Raw genomic sequence first — 9,305 nt, 5'->3', positions numbered from 1 at the left:
TTTAGGTGTTAGAAATCTTATGATGGCTTGAAATTCCTTTCTCAAATGTAATTTTGATATTTAAAATTTCAAAGATGGTATAGATCAAACAGATCTATAAACAATTAAAAATAAAAAATTCAGATAAATTGTTACAAGTAGCATTCTGTTTAAAAATAAAAACCTAGGGCCTAGCCTGAAGAATGGACACCATGGCCTGAATATAGGGCTGGGCAGGGCCTAGGCCAAATCCGTGACAAGATCGGCCCGGTTTGGCATGCCTACTCTCGACCTTGTTTTTTTTCTTCTAGTTTTCCTTTGATTGTATTTGACCCGACTGGCCCAAAGAGGGCCAAAGGAAAACATAGTTTCGTTTTACGGTTTGGAATTGAGAGAGAGAGAGAGGGGTTTTACAACTTGAATAGGAGAGAAATAGGAATCTCATGTACTAATTTTAGAGGGGAGAGAGAAATAGATTCAGATTTTAAGAATAGAACTTTTTTCACTTCTAAAGCCATTGTTCTAGTTTTCTACTAAAGATAGGGTCCTTTGCATTCTTTCTATATCTGTCCGTTTATACTTGCAGCTTAGAATATGTAAATAATAGCAAGATAGAGCGGATATACGTCACAACTGTTACCACATATAACACATCAAAATCCAATATGCATCGGCTATTTTACCATTATATATTCCAAAACATCATCATCATTATCATCGTCCAAGTCTTATCACAGTTATTTAAAGTCGGTTATATGAATCTTGTTCTTTCATTCTTCTGTACACTCAGTAAGACCAAAAGTCACAATATTTTTTATCACTACTTCTATCCATGTTCTTTTGGTCTTTCCCTTTGTTATTTTATGAACTTCCACTGGAACTAAATCGTACATTATAACTCGTGTTGTATTCAGTCTACGTGATACATGACTGGTCCACCTATTTCTCTCATTTTATCACCTATTGAAGCCACACATAAGTTCCCTCATATATATATTAATTGTGATTTTTATTATTTCTTATCTTGCCACTCAGTCTATGTCAAGATCCTTATCTCAGCTATGTTCATCCTATAGATATGTTGTTTCTTGACCACCCAACATTCCATCCCATATAGCATAACTGGTCTTACAAGTGTCCTATAGAAATTCCCCTTCAATCTCAACGGTATATGGCGATCACATAAAACTTCGTATACACATCTCAACTTCGCCCAACCAACTCTTATTCTATACACAACATTTTCCTGAACTTCTTGATTCTCTTGGATTATCAACCCTATATATCATAAACAATTTCTTTTAGGTATTTCTTGACCATTAATCTTAACTACTTTTTCATTTCTACTCTTGGGATGTGTTAGAGTCTTTTTGGCCCCGTCCAGGCAAGGCTCGGCTCATGCTGGCCTTATATGGCCTGGGCCGGGCTTAAACCAGAGCTAGCCCACCTTAGACATTGCCCTTTGCTAGCCCAACTGGCAATAAGTAGAGCCTAGCTCTTGCTAGCTTAAGTCCCTATAGAGCCAACTTGAGCCTAGCCCAAACCAAGCCAAAGGGCCACGACATGCCTAGTATATTCAAAAAAGAAAGAAAAAGAAAAACGCAAACCCGACACCTATTGTCGGCCTAGCCTCGGCCCAACACTCGAGGGCACATTTTTTGCCTTAGGTCCCAGTATTTCAAGTTTGAGCTAGGCCAGAATTGGCCCCTGGCTTGTAATTAAGCGAAGTGGGAGTTTGGGTGATATTAAGAAGATAAATAAAAAATAAAAAAATAAAAAAAAGAGTCTAAATTTTTAAAATTATAGTCATGCCTTTAGTATGTTAGACACGTGTGTTATATGGCATGGTGTAAATCAATGCGTTCGGATATTAAAAAACTATGCTATCATCGGACATTAATAAACTATGCTATCATAATGCTACCCATGTGTTCCATTGACAATAACAAATAGGCCTATCTCAAGGGAATTAACGACTTCTTAGTAAAAATTAGTACATGAAGCCACATAGATACAATCTGGCTAATGGAATTCGCAGACAATGATATATGTGTTGAAAAAGGGTAGGGTCAGTATAAAGTTTGCTACTCATTTTCAAAAGTAAATGAAGTAACCGATCAACGATTTTAGGACACATTACTTTGCACGCAGGTCAATAATTCCGGCCATTTTTGTCATTGTGGTGGATCTTCACTTTTATGGCGTCAATGAGGGTTAGCAAGAATAGTTGGAATAGATATATTCCACATTTTTTTTTCTTCTTTTCTTCTTCTTCCCTCTCTTTCCTTTTCTTTTTCTCTCTCTTTTACCTCTTTTTTTTTTTTGTTTTTTTTTTTTTAAGTTAGCCACTGGGTTGGAGAAGTTATATCTCCAAAAATTTATAAGTGGAAATACTCCTTGAATGGGTTTTTTACCCAAGTGAATGGAGGAAAATTCTCCCACAACTGCATGAAATCTTTCAGCCTCCATAAATTTCACCTATTTATATTTTCTTAAACGTCTAAATAGGAAGCTTCCATGAGTATTACATGTACACGGACCAAGGGTCAGTGTTATGAGTGTCTATACTTTTGAATAAAAAATTAAGCATAGTTGTTTTTTAAACTATTATAGTTATTTTATATGAATAAAATATGATATTTTGTAAGATAGTATAATTTGTCTTTGGGTGTGGTTTCTATAAGGTTGCAACTTTAAACAATCCAATTAAGGAGAACCTCCAAATTTTATCATAGCATGTAGCATGTAATTTTGATGTTAAACATTTTTAGGATTATTTAAAAATCTATTTTCCCATCTAATTATAAAATTTTAAACTTTAAAAATGGTTAAAATCAAGTAGATCTATAGACATCTGAAAATCTTGAAATGGATGGTCTAGATAATGTGTTACAATATATACTATTTTTGGGTCTTAAAATCTTTTTTTTTTTCATATTCATACATCTCAATATCGAGATGATCAGTTAGAAGGATTTTTAACATTAAAACAACCTTTTTCGATGGATTTTTGACGTACATATATAATTATTAAGGTTGTAACCTCATATAAACCTTCTCCTTTTTCTTTTTATGACACAAAAAGAGTAGATGGGGAGGTGGTAGATTGAGCAACAATAACTTAAAATGAGTTTAGTATGAACCCTTTCATGTGCCTTGTGCAATATTTTATAGAAACGGATGAATATCTATTTTTGACATGGATGCGAGTGTCAAAGACAATAACTCTAAAAAAAGCATCATATAGACACATGACATTCCATACAATATATAGGTGTATGTGCTTATATATTTACATATTGAAATTTTTGTGTGATTTTTATTCCATACTCTCAAGTGAAATTGACTCGTTTTACTCATCATGCTTTTTTATAAAGATAAATATTGTAGATACTTTGGACACTTAGAATTAAATATATCAAAAAATGAAGACAAAAGACTCAAGTACAACAGACTATCAATCAAACTTTTTTTTTTAACCTAGTGCTTTATACTCGGACAATGCAAGGACACTACAAACCAATAGTTTAAAAAGCGGATCGGTGACCCGGATCGGGCACCTAAAAAATCGATCTAGATCTGTAAATTGGCGATTTGGATCGAGAATCGGCTGAATCGGTCGGACAAAAGCTTCAAAAAAATCCAAAAAAAGTATTAAAATTCATTATAAATGTTGTTTTTTAGGAATCCAATAAGAAATGAGGGTACTACATTATTAAATTTCATTTTTTTATCAAATTGTGAATATTGAGATGTTCTTTCCCTGCATAAACTTAAGTATTAAATTTGCATCACATAAAAGAAAAATCATAGAATTATCATGGATAAAATATATAATTATACATGGACTGTAATAAAGAGTAGACAAAATCAATGAAAGAATTGCCATTAAAATCTCATTTTGGCGAAAAACCCTAATACACTAAAAAAACCCAAATTATTACAGCCTAACTAACTATAATCCAAAATTATTACAACCTAACTAATTATAATATTATATACTGAAATTATAATTATTAGTTTATACTTTATAATTATTTTATTAGATAAATAATAACAAATTAAAAATATTTTATAATATTATCTAATTTAAAATGTATTATTGACAACTATAAAAAAAATAGTACATTACATGACTTATAATGTAAAAATTAATAAATAAAATAAAAGATTTGATTATCGATGTAAAAATTAATAAAATACATACAAATTTTGGAAATAACACTTTAATTTATTATATGCTCAAGGGGAAACAAAAATTAGCTCAAGAAGGGATAAATTATTATATGGCCTAAAGGGGGATTCGAACTGGAGAAGTCAAAGCAAATAACATTAATGATAACCATCATGCATCTTTAGCATATATATTTAAAGTTGCCGAGTAATAGCATATATTTACATTCTGTTTTCATTTAATGATATTTAGAAATTATCCCACATTGAATGATGAGTATTCAAATATGCTATGTAAATAACTGTGTGAAAATACTAGGGCATTCGTACACATGCACGCGTGTCGCACGTGTGAAAGGGTTTTTGAGGCTAGAACCGGTGCACACGTGCACGTGTGCATGTGCGTGTCGCATGTATGGCACGTGTGGGAATGTGTGTGGCACGTGTAGGAGTGTGTACCGCTCGTGTCACATGTACACACGTGTGGAAGTGTGTGTGGCACGTGTGGGAGTGTGTACTGCTCGTGTCACATGTACACACGTGTAGGAGTGGTGTGTGCCGCGTACATAAGTGTAGGAGTAGTGTGTGCCACGTACACACGTGTGAAGGTGCTTTTGAGGCTAGAATCGGGAGGGAACCGGACAGAACCGGGTGGGAACTGGCGGTTCTGCTTTAGAACCAGGCGTTTCCTGGTTTTGTGCTGGAATCGACATGGGCTGTGCCGATTCCCGAGTCGAACCGCGGGAGAGTCCGGTTCGACTCGCTGATTTTTAAATAATTGCTACAAACTATTAAAAAGAATTAAATAACTATACTAAGACTAAAATACAGATTACTGGTGATAAAGGAAGCTAGATTCAAACAAAAAGAATACAATAATGATAAGGAAAGCTAGATTCAAACAAAAAAAATACAATAATGATAATTACTGGTGAATAATTGGTATAACCGAGTTTTTATAATCACACATCCCATCTGTGTAAACAAAGTCTTATGCCTTTGCTGATTAAGGATTATAAAGAAGGGAAGAGGGAGAACGTTCAAAAAAAAAAAAACGAGATGGAGATTCACAACTTCAAGAGAAAGAGAAATATGAGAAGTTTTACCGAAAAAAAAAGGATACCTTCATTGAGAGAATGGTTTGACTATGCGAAAAAAAAAAAAAAAAACAAGAAAATGACATATCTAAATAAGAAAAGCCACATTCTCAAGTCGAAACATGTCACAAGACACGGACGGGGTATTGGAAACTCATTGACATTATCATATAGATTTCTAGAGGTTTCAATACACATATTGATGTCAAAAAATTGTCGAGACATAGTATGACCCCTAGGAAGGCGTTTCCATTTTCATAGGCCATGTGTAATTGTTAATTATATGATATATGATCCATTGCCTTTAAGTTTTAAAAGTGTCAAGGTTTCAACATGTATAGACATGCGACACTATTCAAAAAATTAAAGAAAATCTTTTGAATATCTGAACACATATTTGAATATCCAAAATTTTGGCATTTTATGTGCACTTCTGGGGCATGATTTCTTTCATGCAGATCTAAGTTTATGTTGAAGCTTTTTTGTTTGGAAAAAGTTTATATAAGTGCGAGGCTCTTCTAAACAATCAAATTAGAGCACACCTCAAAATTTTCACTAGAAGAGGTTATTTTGATGTCTAAATATCCTCAAATTGATCATCTTGACCTCAAGATGCATGGACATGAGAAAAAAATGGATTTTAAGTTATGAAAATAGTGCATCTTGTAATGTATTTTTGGACTGTCAATTTTCAAAACATCTATAGGTAAAAATAGTGCATCTTGTAGTGCATTACAAAACGTCTATTGGAAACGTTTTGGAAATAGTGCATCTTGTAATGCATTACAAAACATCAATAGGTGAAGTTCTACAATACTTCACCTGAGACTTTATCACCGTTCAAAGTTTATCACACTGTCATAGATGCCTGATAGTGTTTGAATTTTAAGATTATTTTTTTACAAATCATAATGCCCTGAAATTTTGTAGGTGTATGCGCCATAGTAAGATGCACATGAATAAAATATAAAAATAATAATTTAAATGATAAAAATTACATAAAATACTTCTATAAAGTTTCAGGGATAATTTTATCATTTATTTTTATGATTATTATTTTTTTAATATTTTATTTTGATGCAAACTAGTCATATGTACACACGCCCCAAATTTTAGATAAATCTGATTAGTACAAAAATTATAAAAATTCAAATACTATCGGAAACTGTGACCGTACGATGAACTTTGGATAGTGATGAGGTGTATGTGAAGTAATGTAGAACTTCACCTATAGCCGTTTTGTAGGTGAAGTAATGTAGAACTTCACCTATAGGCATTTTGTAGATACTTATATATATATATATATATATTTATATAGGGTGCGCAGCTTAGCTTAGATATGCTAAATGCGTCATTGGTCTATATTGAATCTGGGCCGATCTGACGATCATGGCTATCCGGTAAAATTTGAATTTTTTTTTTTTTTTCTACATATCCAAATCACTTGAAATTTTAGGCGTGTGTTCATAAAAAATAAGTGAATATTTGAAAAAAATTTTAAAAAAATATTTTACATGAAAAAAATTGATCAAAATACCCCTGTAAAGTTTTGAGGGTATTTTGATCAATTATTTTTTTGCAGATAATTTTTTTATATTTTTACTAGGTTCACTTTGATGATAATAATATACACATCAAATTTCAAGTGATTTAGATTTGTAGAAAAAAAAAATTCAAATTCAAATACTACCGGACATCTGTGATCATCAGATAGGCCCAGTTTCAATATGGGCCATTGGTGCATTTAGCTTATCTAAACAAGGTTGTACACTTCAGCCTCTTCATCCAACTATACATTACGAGTAAAAATAAAGAAGAGATAGTTGTAGATAATATTGAAAGGCAAATACAGAATTGGAATATCCCTAAAGTTCCTATAACTGATATCTATAAAAAAGGCACGTTTGAATTAAAGACTAGTTATGCTATAAAAACAGTAGAAAAAAGTATATCTATTATAAATGAGCAAGAAAGCTTCCAACTTCTATCTGAACGAATGATTCAGAACCATCGATCTAAAGAATATAAATATTTACACATAGGACTCATACAAATAGCAATAAAACCTTTAACTCGATTAGGTTTAAACAATTCTGTTCTCCTATGCTTAAGAGATAGCCGCCATAATAGATTTTCAGATTCCCTTTTAGGAATAGTTGAATCCAGCCTTTGTAACTGACCCATATACTTCAACTGTTTCCCTAATTTTTCTGTTTCACTAACAGACCCTAATCTTCTAAAAGTCCTTACTCTAAACATAAAAACCCAAGGGTTTGATATGAACCCTGGATCACAAAACATTGCCTTAGTCTATAGGATTTATTATAAGGTTATGAATACCTTATGCCCTAATGCTCTTCAGATAGATACTAAAGGGCAAACGGTATTTTTTCAGACCAACATGAAAAAATCCAATACAGTCATACCCAAATCTATAAGTTGGTTCCAAATAATCCTTCCTGAAAAGTGGTCTTTACATTGTGAAAACCAACAATCAAATACTCCAATTAATAGAGAACCTGATCAAATTATAGAATACCCTGATGGAGACATAGAAATAAATCTTTCGGAAAGTTCTATAAGGACCCCATCTAGGATCTCTTTACCATCTAGACATTCTACCTCATCTATATCTCAGAGACCCATACTAGATGGATTAACAAGAACAAATAGTAATATCCACAAACCAGTTTATAAACCAACGCCTTTAGATTTGGATTTTAATATTTTAACCCTTCAGAAAGAAGAAAATTTAAAATAGATATAGAAGCACTCAAAAATGACTATCTATCTGAAGAAAATAAAGAAATACGTGATTGGTATCTAGCAGAATTCCTTTAAGAATTGCTAGATGCTCTCCATAAAAGATTTAATAAGTTTATAAAGAAAAATAAACAAAATATAGGATTTTTTTATTGGCTGAGACCTACTTTAAAAAAAAAGATATCCCAATCCCAGACTTTGGTCTTAATGCCATAGAAAATTAATATCAAGCCTTTCATACAACCAAAAGAGAAGAAATATATAGTATCCACCTCTAGAAAGAAGTCTACAGTTAAAAGGAACAATAAAAGAAAAACTTGAAACCAAAGCCTCTCCATATGAAATAATCCCAAAATAAAATGAACATCATACTCATAAAATAGATGTTATACCACACATAATTGAACAAAATAATTATACTAATTTCTGCTTGCAAATCATTGGAAAGCAGACCACCAGAATTGAGAATATAGTAAATAAATCCCAAACAGTATCTGAAGAAAAAGAAGATACAAAGAAAGTTGTTTTATTTAAACCTCCTCCAGAGATAAATAAGAAACAATTCAACTTGGACGAAATAAAGAAGAAAGAAGAAAATAACAATTTAATTGATGAGTTAGTAAAAAAGCTAGTCAAACTAAGTATAAAAGGAAAAGGAGTTGTGATTGATCAAGAAGCTGTGGTTCTGCAAGAAGAAGATCTAACCAATAATGAAATACAAGAAATGGAGGAAGCCTTCAAAGAAGAAAACCTTGAAGTTAATAGAATAGATTACGGGAGAAAATTCAGACCAACTTCCCAAATCAGGATGTACTATTCAAGACCTACTCCTGTAGACATCCAATTTGAGGAAGACTTGATTTCAAGTACCGTAGCCTATTCAGGTAGAACAATAGTTAATTGGAATATAGACGGAATGTCTGATCATCAAATATTAGATACAATGAAACATATAACTATGTATGCGACAATATGCAAAATAAGTGGAAACCATGATCAAGAGATAGCTAAAGTTATCGTATGTGGATTTACTGGCTGGTTACGAGGAGGTGGGACTTCTATATAGATGAAACCACCAAAAGAGAAATACTTACTTGCAACAAGAAAGTGGGCAGTGAAAATGAATTTGGACAAGACATACCCAATAGTGAAAGTGATGCAGTAAATACCCTGATATATACAATAACTCTCCATTTTGTAGGAAGCACTGCGCCCTTGACGCCAGGTCAGAAGACCTCCTTTCTAACCTAAGGTGTCCAACATTATCTCCTAATAAATAGTATAAAGATGTAT

Source organism: Amborella trichopoda, chromosome 11 (assembly GCF_054954075.1).
Source record: "Amborella trichopoda isolate Santa Cruz 75 chromosome 11, AtrichopodaSantaCruz75HAP2 v2.0, whole genome shotgun sequence".
NCBI lineage: Eukaryota > Viridiplantae > Streptophyta > Magnoliopsida > Amborellales > Amborellaceae > Amborella > Amborella trichopoda.
Note: the sequence above shows the minus strand (reverse complement) of the source record.